The sequence below is a fragment of the Danio rerio genome, chromosome 23, assembly GCF_052040795.2.
Source record: "Danio rerio strain M-AB ecotype USA chromosome 23, GRCz13ab, whole genome shotgun sequence".
Lineage (NCBI taxonomy): Eukaryota > Metazoa > Chordata > Actinopteri > Cypriniformes > Danionidae > Danio > Danio rerio.
Genome location: NC_141043.1, coordinates 23,434,448 through 23,451,499, shown reverse-complemented (window position 1 = coordinate 23,451,499; position 17,052 = coordinate 23,434,448).

Sequence of the window (17,052 nt, the reverse complement as noted above, 5' to 3'; positions counted from 1 at the left end):
CTTCAGAGTGCTCTTGATCTCAAACTGGGGCAACGGTTCATCTTCCAGCAGAACAATGGCGCAAAGCCACCGCTAAAATATCCATGGAGTAGCTTAAAAACAACTCGGTGAACATCCTTGAGTAGCCCAGCCAGAGTCCAAACCTAAATTCTATTGAACATCTCTGGAGAGATCTGAAAATTTCTGTACACTGTCACTTCCTATCCAAACTGATAGAGCTTGAGAGGAAATTTCCAAAGACAGGTGTGCCAAGCTTGTGGCATCATATTCTAAAATACTTAAGGCTGTAATTGTTGCCAAAAGTGCATCAAAGTGTTGAGCAAAGGCTGTGAGTACGTATTTTCATGTGATTTTTCAGGTTTTTTTTTTTTTTATAAATCTGCAACAATTTAAAAAAATCGTTTTTGTTTTACATTGTCATTATGAGGGATTGTGTGTAAAATGCTGAGGAAATAATTGAATTTAATCCATTTTAGAATAAGACTGAAACAAAAAAATGTGGAAAAAGTCAAGCGCTATGAATGCTTTCCGGATACACTGTATATAGATGTTGCTAGACATTTTATACAGCACACATGACAATCGCAATATGCTTTGTATTTAGTTACATTTTATAAGAAGCAGTTTTATCTTTCTGTCCATTTCATAAGGAAATTAACAATAAATGCTGTTGTGATTAGCTTGGATGAAGGTACAAATAAATGCACTTTACTTTAATATAAAAGGAAGATGGACATCCCGCGTCTCATGGATTTACTCAATTAGGTTTTCAGCAAAGACATCATTCAAATAGTTTGTAAATAAAATATCTATGTTTCTGTTCTGCTTTTGCCTGTGCTCCCTAGCTATTCTTCTTAATTGTTATTCAGTGCACATTGGATTCTGTCCTCCCTGATCCAGTTGTGTTTCATCTCAAGTCCTTTGTTTGATAATGTTTGTGCTTGCATTCATGTCTATACCATGACTTCTTTGCTGATTTAAATAAGATCTTGAAGTTTCTACTCTTTACACTACAATTGTTCATGGCAATTGTATGTTTACTGTTTTGAAGCCACAAACAAACTTCATTTTTGTTTTTATTATCACCTGAAACTGGTGTCTTCACTTGACATATGAGAAGCAAGATAATGGCCGTTGTATTTGTATAAAAAGACAGAACAGAACAGGTGCGTCTGAAGTATTGTATTTAGAAATATGACAGTACAGTTGTTGAAAAAAGACCTTGAGCCTATTAAAATGTTTTACAAATCCCACATCCAAATGAGACACTCCGAGTTCTACATACTTTCTTAGGCAGAGCACAGTTCATCCATTATACACAGTAGATCTACATCCTCAGCCAGTACACAAACATTTCAATTCTGCTTTTAATGGGCTGATGAAATGGTCTTCACATTACAAGAAAAAAATATATATTTTAAAAATAGAGAATTTACCATGGCACCATTGAAAAAAGTGCCTTTTGCAGCCTTTATTTTTGAATCACACTGTATATGTGGATGACACTTAACAGTACATTAATAATATGTAAACTAAACATTATTATATTATATTATATATTAATGATGAGTTAAAACATGCATTAATCATGAACTAACTTTAACTACAGCATAAGTCTCAAGAGTTCATGTGTGTGTGTGAATAATGGCTACCTTAATTACTTGTGCTTGTTTGTTAGTTAACCACATTTGATTATGCTTCGTTTAACCATCAAGAACTCATGCCATGTTTATGCATACTTTTATTATGACTTTACTTGTAGGGAACATCACCATTAACCGATTCTTAACTACTTACGAACCCCTTATGCATATTCAACTAGTGCGTTTACAGTAAATAACAATAGAAAAGTGTGATCAACATCAACATGAACAGTTTAAACACTGGAGTTCATCAGTAGCTATAGTGATGTGCCCCTCCAAGTAAAGTCATGACATAATTATACATTAACTGTTCATGATTTCATGTTGGTGACATTTAGCGTAAAATTAAATGTAATTTATACATTAATTAGCAACATGTACTAACAAGTAATTAAGGTAGTTGTTATTTACACATGAACTCTTGCAACTCATGTTGTAGGTAGAGTTAGTTCATAATTAGCGCCCGCCTTAATTCACCATTAATTTGTATAAAAGTAATGTTTAGTTTACATGTTAATACAGCATTATTCATGTACTGTTATTGTAACATGTTACCTATATATAACCTATTAAAGCCTGAAAATCACTATTTTCAGACAGCATAGAAAAGAATTAGTGTTGTCCATTTGTTTCAATTGTCTCTAAACTGTTTTAAAATAAAAGAGTTTTTGCAAAAGAACATTTTGGGTCCTGTAAAGAACTTGTAAAGTAACGTCTTTGTGGTGCGTTACCTAAAACCATCGTTAGCCAACTAAGGTCGCATGTTCCGTCATGTGCTGGATGAGTTGGTGGTTCATTCCGCTGTGGCGGCCCCAGATTAATAAGGGGACTAAGCCAAAAAGAAAATTAATGAATGATGAATTAATTAGGGGTTTGGTTAAAAGGTTTTTTGGCTATGTTTTGTATTGTCTGGGGTATATATATATATATATATATATATATATATATATATATATATGTATATATATATATATATATATATATATATATATATATATATATATATATATATATATATATATATATATATATATATATGTGTGTGTGTGTGTGTGTGTATGAATGATTGTATATGTATATTTGGACATATATGTGAGAGGATATAATGTGATCTGGAAGTGTACAATAAGGAGCACCTGATTGTGATGAACACTGTCTGATGAAGAGCCGGGTGGCTCGAAACGTTAAATGCTTTGTGTCAGCTTTTTAAATTGAATAAATTTGTATTTCTGGAGATTTGGTGTTGCCGCCTTTGATGAATATTTAATTTGCGCCTTTTGCGTTTTTTGGCTGAGCAATCAGTCAAGAGGGATGTGCGTGCTTTTGAACAATTTTCATTGCATGTTCCGTCATAACAAACATTGTTCTTTGATTTTGGCATTTCCCAAATCAATCGTATTAATGAACATTCACAAACTGTGTCGCAAACTTGTAACATCTGCATTTACACCTCTAGAGCTGTAGGTAGAAGCATAGTTTCTGGTTGTGTTCTATTTCTAGTTATCCCGCCATGCTCTATTCATTTAGAGTATTCCAACATTTAAACTTAGAATGATTGAAAAAAAGTCATTACTTGTAGTTGTGATTTGTTTTCAATCTATTTTTACAATTCAGTTTTAGCGATCTTCATGTTTTATAATTGCACTCGCTTTGCAGAGAACTTTGAAAGTATTTATGCCATTTTGATTACAGCCGTGGCTCATTAGGAAAGCTATAGGCGATTATTATTTAAAAGCAGAATTTACGTTACATCTCCAAAGCTTGTGAATAAAAAAATATCTAGCATACAGGTAGTGCTGTCGCCTCACTGCAAGAAGGTTTCTGGTTCGAGCTTTGGCTGGGTCAGCTCACGTTTCTGTGTGGAGTTTGCATGTTCTCCCTGCGTTAGCGTGGGTTTCCTATGGGTGCTCCAGTTTCCCCCACAGTCCAAAGACATGCGGTACATGTTAATTGGGTAGGCTAAATTGTCCGCAGTGTATGTGTGTGTGAATGTTTCCCAGAGATAGGTTGCGGCTGCAAGGGCATCCGCTGCATAAAACATATGCTGGATAAGTTGGGTGTTCATTCCACTGTGGCGACCCCATATTAATAAAGGGACTAAGCCGAAAAGAAAATGAATGAATGAATAGCACACATGGTTATTTATGTATAGTAAGTTATTTATTAAGAAATGTATCTGTACAGTAGATCTATATGACATGAGCCTGTTGGTTAAAACATTTCTGCAGTGGTTTGAATGTGTCAAATTGTAAAAGTAGACTTTTAATAAACAAATAAATATCCTACCTAATAATAATATTATTTATTATTATTAAGTAGGATTTTTCTTCTTTTCTTAATAAATGGCATGCTGTAAACTACAATTATTTACTAATGATTTATATGATTCATAGATTATATAGGTTAGCTAAGTGGTTTTATGTTTTAGAATAGAATATGAAATTTTCTCAATAATATTTGTAAAGGAATTATAGGCCCTATGCCGTTTACATATATTTAAATGATTATAAGAAGCTAGTGCATGTTTTTACCAAAATTAATATTGGATTTTTTTTAAATGCATGTGCATGTAAAACAATATAATTTGCGCAAAAAAATTATGGGGAGTGTCATTATAACTAACGTGGTTCAATGATGGATCACTCGTCACATTGCTCATTTTCCAAACAATGCATCGTACTATGCTCTCAGAAATTAAGGTACAGGAGTTGTCACTGAGACAGTACCTTTTCAAAAGATAAATATTTGAACCCACATCAGTACCTCAAAGGAGCATATTATTGCCCAAATGTACCTAAAAGTACCTTTGAGGTACCTTTGTGAACCCTTCAGGCACAAATTTGTACCTTTTGAAAAGGTACTGCCCCAGTGACAGCTCCTGTACCTTTATTTCTTAGAGAGTATGATAGTCACGAGGTATGTCGTGGTTTAGGAAACGCACCCCTGCATGATATGAAAGCTTTGAATTCTTCAAGTAACCATCAATATTAAATAAAACCTTTAAAGCATGAACACTTCTTAAAAGAACCACAGTTGAAATTATTTTAAAAGTCTGAAGAGCCTAAGAACATTTTTGCCACTGAAAATATTTCATAGATCTTTGTTTTTCGATGTAAACATTGATGCTATTAAAGAACCTTTCTTTTTGATTGTGTGGCCACAGATCAAACAAATAAATTCTGTCATTATTTACACTCCCTCATGTTCTCTAGACTAGTATGACTTTATTTTCATCAATTGAACACAACAAGAGAAGTTTTGCAAAGCCTGAAAGCCTTAAAATATAGAAATATTAGAGACATTCGAATATTAGAAATATTAGCATCATTTGCCCTGTTAACGATTCATTAAAAGCATTCCATCACACATTGAATGAAGTAGGCATGGGCCGGTATAAGATTCTGACGAATGATAACAATCGATAAATATATCACAGTTTCACTGTATCATGGTATTGTAGTTACTGCTCTGAAATATATTCATTTTAAGTATCTGGGTAAAAATAAATCCCCACTGGAAACAATATATTTCAATTTTGGAAAGATTTTAAATAATTTATATCAGTAAACATGTCAGGGTGAATAATTCTTTACGTTTTAAAATGGCATCTTTTCTGCTGGAGATATTGTTGTGCTAAAAAAATAAATAAAATAAAAATCTTACACATACATGGGAACGGTATTACAGAAAATTATGGCGGTTTCAAAACCTGACTTTTACGAACAAAGAATGAAGTCATATGAATCCTATATTATCATTTTGTGCATCCATTAAACACAACAGGAAAAGTTTTGCAGAGCCTGAAAGACTCTAATAATAGCATAATTTGCCCTGTTAACGATTCATTAAAAGCAGTCCATCACATAAAGAACAACAGAAGTTTATGTTACTGTTTGATATAGAGTAAGTAATAATTAAATGTTAATTTTCTTGTTTATTGTCTTTTTTTTAAGCATTTGTTAAACAATAATGATCCAACTTTATTCTCAATTGCTTTCTTTATTCTTATGTGACAGGACAAGGACTGACCTTGTCGGATTCCTAAGGCGCACCATCACTACCCTTCCAAACCTTATTAGGTTTCTCATAATAATCCTCTGACTTCTAGAGTTTCGTAGGCTTGCAAATATATCTACTCCCAAGATGAGTCTTAGCGTAGTTTGACTTGATCCCACATGCTTAACACACAGACACACACCATTGCTTATAAACACTTGTAACTCAACTTGTAGTACAGTAAAATCAAAGTAGCCATGTGTCAAGAGACAAATGTAGACTTGTGTGATAGTTTCAAATAAAGGAACAGTATTGTGTTTGGGTTATCTGACAAGATGGAAAATATTAAAAGAATAGGTCAAATATATTTGTTTAGCAACTGAATATTAAATATGTATACAGTATAGAGTAGATCAGGGGTTGTCAAAGTTTCAATACAAACGTCCAAATCAGAATTTTCATTATTGTCAGAGGTCTGGAAAGTTGGTTATAACAAATCTATTTTTTAATAAATACGACCGTATATAAATCAACCATTTACATAAAGGTAACACTTATACAGTAATAATTCACACCATTTATTACTTGCTTAATGCCTGCATTTTATTAAGCTATTAACTGTTTATTAGCACTTATAAATTGTGATCTTATTATACATCCATAATCCCGATAATTAAACACCTCTTTCACCTTGCTAACTATTAACAAGCAGCTAATTAATAGTATATTGAGGTAAAACTCTTCATGATTTGTACATTAAAATAAAGTGTGACCAAACTCTCACAAAAATGTGATTCAGGGTCTGGATCTGCACCAGAGTCTGGACTTAGAAAATCCCTAAAATAGACTATTAGATTTTCTCCCCTCACCCTTCCTCATTTCCTCAAGATTTTTTTTTTCAAATAGCTTAATTGGTCAAATGACTACAAAAGGTCATTGTGTGGTTATTATACTGTTATGAAGGATCCAGTATCATTAAGGTTTGCTGGAAAAACCCATTTCTTTTAATTATGGTGGAACAGATCTAAAGAAGGCTCTCAATTATCCTCCAGTCCTGTCTTATTTTTTCATTCATTCCTTCATTTTCTTTTCGGCTTAGTCCCTTTATTAATCTGGGGTCATCACAGCGAAATGAACCGCCAACTATTCCAGCATATGTTTAACGCAGTGGATACTCTTCCAGCTGCAACCCAACACAGGGAAACACCCATACACTCTTACATTCACACACTATACGACCAATTTAATTTATTCAATTCACCTGTACCGCATGAATTTGGACTGTGGGGAAAACTGATATTATAGAAAGAATTACAAATAAAAGTTCACATTTTTAAACTACTACAACAATACTTAATAACAGTAATCCAAGTACTTGCAGTTTGTTATTTTACACCCCTGATGACAACAGTGTCACACAGGAAAACATAATGGCTTTAATTTAATTAAAAACGAACAAGATTACAAGTTTAGTCTGGCACTCTATTATGAATATGATCCCAACTCCGAAACCATTTTGGTCTTTAGCACCTGCCTTTGGTTTTACCTAATAATCAACTCTTAAGCATTTCCCCATTGCTTGATTAGACAAAACACAGGTATTTCGGTTGTATGTGATATATAGACAATATTTTCTCTGACTTTCCACAATTAGCACAAACATTCCCTGAGCTCATTTTTTTAGATATTTGCAACTCAGAAACTTTGTTAAAAACTAATTTCCAGATTTTTCAAATTAAACAAACTTTTATCTGGATGAAATTCTTGAAGTACCCTCAAGCTATAGGCCTACAGTCCACTTTCTACAGGCTAATCTATTCTATTTCTGCTGTTATATTCTAACTCAGCCATACATTTTTTTGAACCTGTATTCAGAGGACACAAGAACACTATTATCTGCCGCTACCATCTACCCATCCTCAAACTCAAATGCAGCAGCCCACAACAGCAGCCTTCAGTACAATAAGTGTGCAGGGCTGCTTCTGAGGTTAGATACACAGTAGTGATGGGAGGTTCGGATATTTAACGTGGATGTTTGGGCTCAACATGGTAAAATTATGTAGTCAACAATAGAAATTTCAGTCAGTTAAAACATCACCATGATCTGAAAAATGTCTTAATGTAAGGTTTTGCAGCCTAACTGAAGCATGATTCACTTATTTGAATTCCATTATGATTTTCTGTTATGAAATAAACATACATTTTCCTCCAAATCCTCTCATTTAATCCCTCGGTTTATTAAATGCCACACTTCATTTTTAATGGTTGAATAAGTAATCATCCAGGTAATTAAAGTGCACTTATTCTTTTTAGAGTTTTAGTGTGAATGCACTACTTACACTATTACTACATTCAGGACGAACCTAAAGGTACTACAGGGGACTACAGATGTAAATTAGCTTTATAGCTAACTCTGGCACAACATGTCATGTTGTACATTGTCCCTGTATAAATAAATAAAGTAAAAAAAAAAAAAAAAGTGTTTTGGCAATGTTTTTATAAAGTGTGATTATATATAATAAAATTTAATAATTTTTACCATTAGAGCCTGGATATATTCACACACTGCTGCCACACAAATGTGCATAAGCCTTATAAAAGTGATTTTTGTTTAGCAGGTCTCCTTTAAATGTTCTTCATGGACCCACTAATGCAAATAAAATAGAATAAAAAAACATTAATTTATCAAATTATTCTCACTAACTTCTACTAACGTGTCTCACAGGAATAGACAGACAGTCCCGGGTTATAACAAAGATGAGCTATGTACAATTCAGCAGCCAGTTAGAGAAGCTTTCTAGAAATGCACGCTGATGACTTTGAGCATCAGAATAGCTGCCTAGTCATAACGGAAAGATTTACGTAAATTAACCAATCAAATGGAAAGTGTGTGCTGTCATCACTATCTGCTTAAGTGCATTATGGCTGTGTGTAATGGTGGGGCTGTGGCACATAGGTAACCTCTGGCCTGAGGGCCCAGTTAAACTGCATTTGTTCTCCGCAAAGAGCCTTACGTCACCCAATGCTCTCTCAGACACCAAAGTGTAGCTAAAAGACAGCAGCAACTGTTCACCTCTCAATCCTGTCTCTCGGTCCAATGCTCCTCCTTTTTTCTTCACTCTATTCTTGGACATTCTTGAGAACAGCAGCTGAATCTTGGAGAACAACTAGATGTGTGGCCTGCTAAAAAAAGAAAAAGAGCAACCAAATGCCCTCTATTCATGAAAGCAAACACTTTACACTACCAGATAAAAGTCTGGCTGTTGACCCCAGTTGTAAGAGCAACAAATAAAACCTTGACTTCTAGTTTATCATTTGGAAAGGTGGCAGAAGGTAGATTTTTCTGATAAATCATCTGTTAAATCGTCCAATTACAACAAATACTGCTGAAGACCTAATGGAACCCACATGGACCCAAAATCTCAGAGAAATAGGTCAGGTTTGGTGAAGGAAAAATCATAGTTTGGGGTTACTTTCAGTATGGGGGTGTGTGAGAGATCTGCAGAGTGGATGGCAACATCAACAGCCTGAGGTATCTAAACATTTGTGCTGCCCATTACATTACAAACCACAGGAGAGGGCAAATTCTTCAGCAGGATAGCGCTCCTTCTCATACTTCAGCCTCTACATCAAAGTTCCTAAAAGCAAAAAGGGTCAAGGTTCTCCAAAATTGGCTAGCCCAGTCACCAGACTTGAACATTATTAAGCATGTCTGGGGTAAGATGATGGAGGAGGCATAGAAGATGAATCTAAAGAACCTTGATGAACTCTGGGAGTCCTGCAAGAACACTTTCTTTCCCATTGCAGATGACTTTAATAATACATTATTTGAGTAATTGCAGAAATGTATGAATGCAGTCCTCCAAGTTCATGGGACGAACTCATTAATTGTTTTTCCACTGCACCATCACTTTCTATACTGTGCCTTATTTCTGTTAAGTGACAAGACTTTTGTCTGAGCAAAGTCAGACCTTACTATCCTAATTAAATCTTTAAAAATCAAAACATGATCTTGTTCTATTTTTCTAAAATAAGCGTATTTCATATAAGCCACTTCTGATACCAAATGATTAACTAGAACTCAAGTTATTATTATTTGTTGTTGCTACAACAAGATAGGTGACTTTTGTCAGATATTGTAGATAGACTCTGTATTTAAATTTACCTTTTTGAAAGGTAAGATTTGTAATGTTGTCTAAAGACGTCTCTTCCGCTCACCAAGCATGCATTTATTTGATTTAAATTATAGCAAGAACAGAACAATTATGCAAAAATCTATTTTTTTTCTGATACCAAAGATTCAACTAGAAATCAAGTTAATACTTAGTGTTCTTCAAACTTTTGTCAAGACTTTTGTCAGGTAGTGTAGTAAAACACAATAGTGTTTTTTTTTACATGTTATTTACAATACTTTGTTAAGAATGCTACCACATACTGTATATTAACTTTAGTGAATTGATAAACTGTAATCTTGGAGAACAAGTAGATGTGTGGCCTGCTAAAAAAGAAAAAGAGCAATCAAATGTCCACTTCCACATGAAAGAAACACTTTACACTACCAGACAAGAGTCTAGCAGTTGACCCCAGTTGTAAGAGCAACAAATAATACCAGTATGGAGGCGTGCAAGATATCTGCAGAGTGTCTGGCAACATCAACAGCCTGAGGTATCAAGACACTTGTGCTGCCCATTACATTACAAACCACAGGAGAGAGGAAATTGTTCAGCAGGATAGAGCTCCCTCTCATACTTAAGCCTTCACATCAAAGTTCCTAAAAGCAAACAAGGTCAAGGTGCTCCAAGATTGGCCAGCCTAGTCACCAGACATGAACATTATTGAACATGTCTGGGGTAAGATGAAGGACGAAGCATAGAAGATGAATCTAAAGAATCTTTTTAAAACTCATTTAAAAATGCTTTCTTTGCCATTCCAGATGACTGAAATATTAAGTTATCTGAGTCATTGCAGAGATGTATGGATGCAGTCCTCCAAGCTCATTGGAGTCATACACTATGACCATATTATTATTATTTTTTTCCATTGCACCATGACCTTAAATTCTTTACTGTACATTATTTCTGTTAGGTGGCAAGATTTTGTTAGAGCAGAGTCAGACCTTATTAAATTAAATAATTAAATAATTTAAATAAAGGCATGATCATATATTATTTAGGTAAAACAAGTCTGATCTAGAGGCCCTTGCCTTTTATATAAGCCACTTTTGACAAGTGACAAGACTTGTCAGGTAGTGTAATAAAATCAGGTAGTGTTTTACTTTAGTTTTTTTACTGTAGCATTTACAACACTTTGTTATGAATGCTGCTGTAGTATTAACTTTAATGAATTAATAAATTGTATTAAATCCTGCAATATCCTTTAGTTCTTGCTACAGTAAACTGTGGTGTATTGTAGTATAATACACAACCTAAAGAAAAGTACAATATGGACCTTTTTCACATTTTTATGTTCCTAGCTGAAGTCGTCATAGTTGGTAAACCTAGAGCGTTAAGTACAACAAATATATTTTTACAATCCTATTTGCTGATGTTATAAAAGAAACTCCACAATGGTGTTATCAAGACTTTCCAAAAAAAAAGGAAAAATAATTGTGCAAGACTGATAAAGGCAGCCAGAAGAAAAAACAATGTCAAATTCATTGTCCTGCTCCATACACTCTGCATTTAAAGCACCTCAGTAATTATTATAATTTTTTTGTAATTTGATGCAAAGATGATATACTACATATGTAAATACATTTATATGTACATAGGTAAAAAAAATCTAAATATTAAAAAAGTTCAAGGATTTGAGATTATAAAGACCGTTAAACGAGTCATTGTATGCGTCTTGTGAAAAGGGTTCATTGGGTCATTTGTTTATACTGGTGGTTGAGGTACCATAGCAACTATAGAATTACCACAACTGATTAATTTAAGTATGGTCCAAAAATACATTACTACAGCTTTTTTTTTTTCATGTGAGCTCCCATAATTTCTGTTGTCTACCAAGAGCACTTACTGACAATGAGTGATTATATACGCCATTCAGTATGATTATGTATTATCAATTACCTTTTTTTCTGATGATAATTGCTTTTTCCCCTTGTTCTTCTGTATGTTCCAGAAAAAAATAGTTGTAATGGAGGCTTTTAAGTGTGTGAGGCTTATTCATCGACTCCTGTCAACCATAATGAAAAGGTAAACTATATAAACCCTTGTTTTACTTCCTGTGTCCTTACTTCATGTTCAGCTGTTTTAATCCCTGTTCTTTTCATTCCAACAAGGGGGGTGGGGGGGATGGCATTGATAAACATTAACAAAGAGAAAGGATGAGTTACAGACAACAAGGAGTAAATGCAACTAAACACAAAACCAGAGGCCTGTTGCACAAAGTTTGCTTTTTACCCAGGTAAGTTTGTGTTTAGTTCCAGCATACTATGTGTAGTAACATTTTAGAATGATGGTCCATTATTGTTAATGTTAGTTAATAATCTTGTATTAATCATAGATCAACATTTATGACTGCATTATTAAAATCCAAAAATGTGCTTGTAAACATTAGCAAAAGCATTGTTAGTTAAGGTGAACTAACATAATTTAATTTAAATAACAGCAACTAACATTAACAAAGATGAATAAATATTGTAATGAATGTATAACTAAATGTTCCTGTTAGTAATTACATGATCTAACATTAACTAAAGGACCATTATTTTAAAGTGACACCCTCTGTATTTTTGGAATAAAGAGAGAGTGTTGGTTAAATTGGGATTTCACAAACTCAAACGGGACCAATCAGCCATGAAAAAAAATTACATATACAGTATATCTGATGCAATAAAGCCACTCCCAGTCCCGTGTAAAAAGTCAAATTTGACTCATGTTGCTAATAATATATTCATATTGAATTATAATTATACAAACACATAGTTTTGAATTGTCAATTACTACTATTAAATATTAGTAATAGCTTTAAATGAAAATGTACATTAAAATATTAACTCAGCAGGCACAGAACGTCAACATGACGTCAGGTTGACGTTGTACCCCATGTCGTGGCGGACGTTGTATTTTGTTTGAAAATGAAAGTTGGATTGACATCAGAACTCAACGTCAGGCCGACGTCAATGTCTAACATACAGTAAACCAAATATCAACGTCTAATGATGTCACAGCTTGACGTTTTGTGGACATTATCACTATGACATCCATCAGACACTGGATTTTGGTTGCCATACCTGACGAATAAATGTCAGTGTTTAATGTTACTTTCTAACAGAAACCACAATTAACCAATCATCAAAATCATTTGACGTTGTTATTGGACGCTAAAAAATGTTGTCTTTAGAAGCTGATTACGCATTGAATTTTGGTCACCTGACATCAACCTAAATCTAACCTAATATTAGTCTTATGATGTTGTGTGCGTTGGGTATCTATTCATTTCCTTTAATATATAAAGCTTGTCAAATGTTTGTGGACATACATTATTTAAATCATTTTAGTATTTTGCATTGATACTCTTAAGCGTTTGCTGCATTGATAGTGCTTATTTCTGCCTTGTTAATGTATTTAAATGCATTATGTTTTTTATAATGATATCTCTTAATCTTTAACAGAAAAGTAAATTGTCCTCACTCTTGCGAGAAATTACTCAAACTAACTCTCTCATGTTTTGTAAGATTGGCTGTTTGTTGCATGTGTCACACTTTCAGCTGCAAGACAAGGTTAATTACAAACTCTGGGTTACAGCCCAAGGTAACAGAAAAAGTTTATATCAATTTTGATATAACCAGGTTGCATTTGTATGATTTTTTTTTTAACCCAACACCTCTGCAGCCCAGAGTTTGTGCCAACTTCTTTTATACAAAAGGATAGAATAAAAAAATTGAGGAGCTGAGGCAAAATGTAAATACAGAAACATTTAAGAAAGAATATTAACAAGACAATCACTCAATCTATAATTTTTTCCTCTCTTTGAGTAGAGAGAAAACACGGTATATACAACTGACGTCAGAATTATTAGCCCCCTTTGATTTTTTTCTTCTTTTTTAAATACTTCTCAAATGATGTTTAACAGAGCAAGGACATTTTCACAATATGTCTGATAATATTTTTTTCTTTTGGAGAAAGTCTTATTTGTTTTAATTCAGCTAGAATAACAGCAACTTTTAATTTTTTAAACACCATTTTAAGGGTCAAAACTATTAGCCACTTTAAGCTATATTTTTGTTGATAGTCTACAGAAGAAACCATCATTATACAATAACTTGATTAATTACTCTAACCTGCCTAGTTCACATTATTAACATAGTTAAGCCTTTATATGTAACTTTAAGCTGAATAAATCTGTCTGGAAAATATCTAGTAAAATATTCTGCACTGTCATCATGGCAACGATAAAATAAATCAGTTAATAGAGATGAGTTATTAAAACTATCATGTTTAGAAATGTGTTGAAAAAATCTTGTCTCCGTTAAACAGAAATTGGGAAAAAAATAAACGGGGGGCTAATAATTCAGAGGGGCTAATAATTCAGACTTCAACTGTTTGCATATATATATATATATATGCACACACACACACACACACACACACACACACACACACACACACACACACACACACACACACACAGTATTTTATATGTTGTAGTTGTATTTAAATTATGCCTTAATTGATTGTCTTGATTGGGCCTCAAGTGATTGTCTTGTTTTAATTGCCTACATGGTTGGCCTTGATTGGTTGTAACAGAACTTTGTTCAAGAACTTTGTTCGAGAACCTTAGTTGCCGTCTTTGTTTACAAGTATGTGAGCACAATGAAGGTCTTTTTGCTGAAATCTTGCAGGATTTAATTTTCATTTAACATGAATAACAATGTGCAAATATTTTTACACATTTTTTGAAAGAATGTTTTTTTAATCTTGCGGAAAAACTGATAAATTCTTATACTGACAACATGACAAAGCATTTTGATTGTTTCATGATGTCATTTTGGTTTGTGGATGGGACTAACACACAGGTGTCAAACTCAGCTCCTGGAGGGCCACAGCTCTGCACAGTTTAGTTCCAACCCTAATTAAAGACACCTGATCAAACTAATTGATTGCTTTAGGCTTGTTTGCTACAGACACTGTGGGCGTGTTGAAGCAGGGCTGGAACTAAACTCTGCAGGGCTGCGGCCTTCCAGAAATTGAGTTTGAAACCCCTTCACAAACATGTTTGCTGGCATGAATAGTTTTTGTACTACACTGTTAACTCTTGTTGTAGATTATGAGGTAAATAACTTTAAATTATCCAGTGTTTTGCTGTAATAAAAGAAAACAGTATTTTACCGTAAAATAAGTATAGCTTTTGTTGCAACCTGTGTAGTGCAGTCTAAATGACATTAAATGACTTGATGTATCCATTACAGGTCTAACTGCTACAATAAATGGTAAAATACAGTTCAAGAATTGCTGTCACAACTACTCTGATGCTTTATGCTTCTATTTATAGAGAAGTTTATCTTGAAGAAGACAACAACGGTTTAGACATTACAGACACAGGCTGTCTGTCTTATTACACAACGGTGTTGGACCTTTGAGGGAGCCATGCGTTTAATTTGTTTATTTTTGAGTGTACATCATTTCTGTCTACTAAGTAAGATGCAGAGCCTGACATGCTTTGAGCCTTAAATAGGAATATATATAATAATAAGTAAAACTTTTTCAAATACTGTTGAGAATTTCTAACACATTATTTTCACTTAAGCATATTTAATAACTACACAAATCAGCTCATATTTTTTTGAATGTGTTGATTTTACCATAACATGATGGAAACAGTGCTGAGTGTCTTTCTGGCAACCAAACTGTTTTTCTACAAATAAAAAGACATGAGCATAGAGCAGATTTTTTAATTTCAATGCAGCATTGTCCTTGCATGTTTAACAAATTCTCTATACCTACAATAGGTCAGAATCATCACAGGAATTCACTAAAAGATGATACAGCTACCCACAATATCCAGGTAGTGAATTTATCACTAAGAAATTTTCAGAGCCTTACACTTTTTATACTATAAAAAAACTAATAAAAAATTGAGATTGTGGTGTAAACTTTTGTGCACATTGTTTGACAAATATGTTTCTAACCACATCTAGAGTAACTGTGTGTGTATTCTTTTTCATTTTTTTTTTTTATTTGAAACTTTTTTAAATAATTATTTTGCGTTTTTTCTGTTCAGTTTTGGTATGTGGATGGTCAGCCTTGAGGGCAAAAAGACATTGCGTTGATGAGCAATAACAGAACCTATTTACAGTAAGCAGCTCTTGTTAGCTTTAGACACATAAATCTAGTTCAAAATATATTCTATACTGTGCAAAAGTAGCAGTTCTTTGCAATAGGTGTAAATCATAATTTGTGTGAAAGTCTGATATAAAGTGTATCTGGAAAGTACTCATAGCGCTTGACTTTTTCCTAATTTTTTTATGTTACAGCCTTATTCCGAAATAGATTAAACAAATTTATTTCCTCAAAATTCTACACACAATACCCCATAATGAAAACTTGAAAAAAGAGTTTTTGAAATTGTTGCAAATTTATTATAAATATAAAACCTGAAAAATCACATACACCTGTCTATATAAGGTCCCAGGGTTGACAGTGCATGTCAAAGCACAAACCAAGCATGAAGACAAAGGAATTGTCAGAAGACCTCAGAGACAGAGACAGGATTGACTCGAGGCACAAGGCTGTGGAAGTTTACAGAAAAAATTCTGCTGCGCTGAAAGTTCCATTAAGCACATTGGCCTCCATCATCTGTAAGTGGAGGACGTTTGGAACCACCAGGACTTTTCCTAGAGCTGGCCGGCCATGTAAACTGAGTGATCGGTGGAGAAGGGCCTTAGTCAAGGAGGTGATCAATAACTCGATGGTCACTCTGTCTGAGCTCCAACATTCTTCTGTGAAGAGATGAAAACCTTAAGGACAATCTTTTGTGCAACAATCCACCAATCAGGCCTGTATGAAGTAGACTTTCAGACTATAGGAAACAAAATTCTCCGGCCTGATGAGACTAAAATTGAGTTCTTTGGAGTGAATGCCAGCCTTTACATTTGGATAAAACCAGGCACCGCTCATCACCAGGCTAATGCCATCCCTACAGTAAAGCATGGTGGTGGCAGCATCATGCTGTGGGGATGTTTTTCAGCAGTAGGAACTGGAAGACTAGTCATGATAGAGGGAAAGATGAAGGCAGCAATGTACAGAGATAGTCTGAATGAAAATCTGCTTCACAATGACCCAAGGCACTCCGCCAAAATATCAATGGAGTGGCTTCACAATGACTCAGTGAATGTCCTTGAGTGGCCCAGCCAAAGCCCAGACCTAAATCCTAATGACCATCTCTGCAGAGATCTGAAAATTCCCTT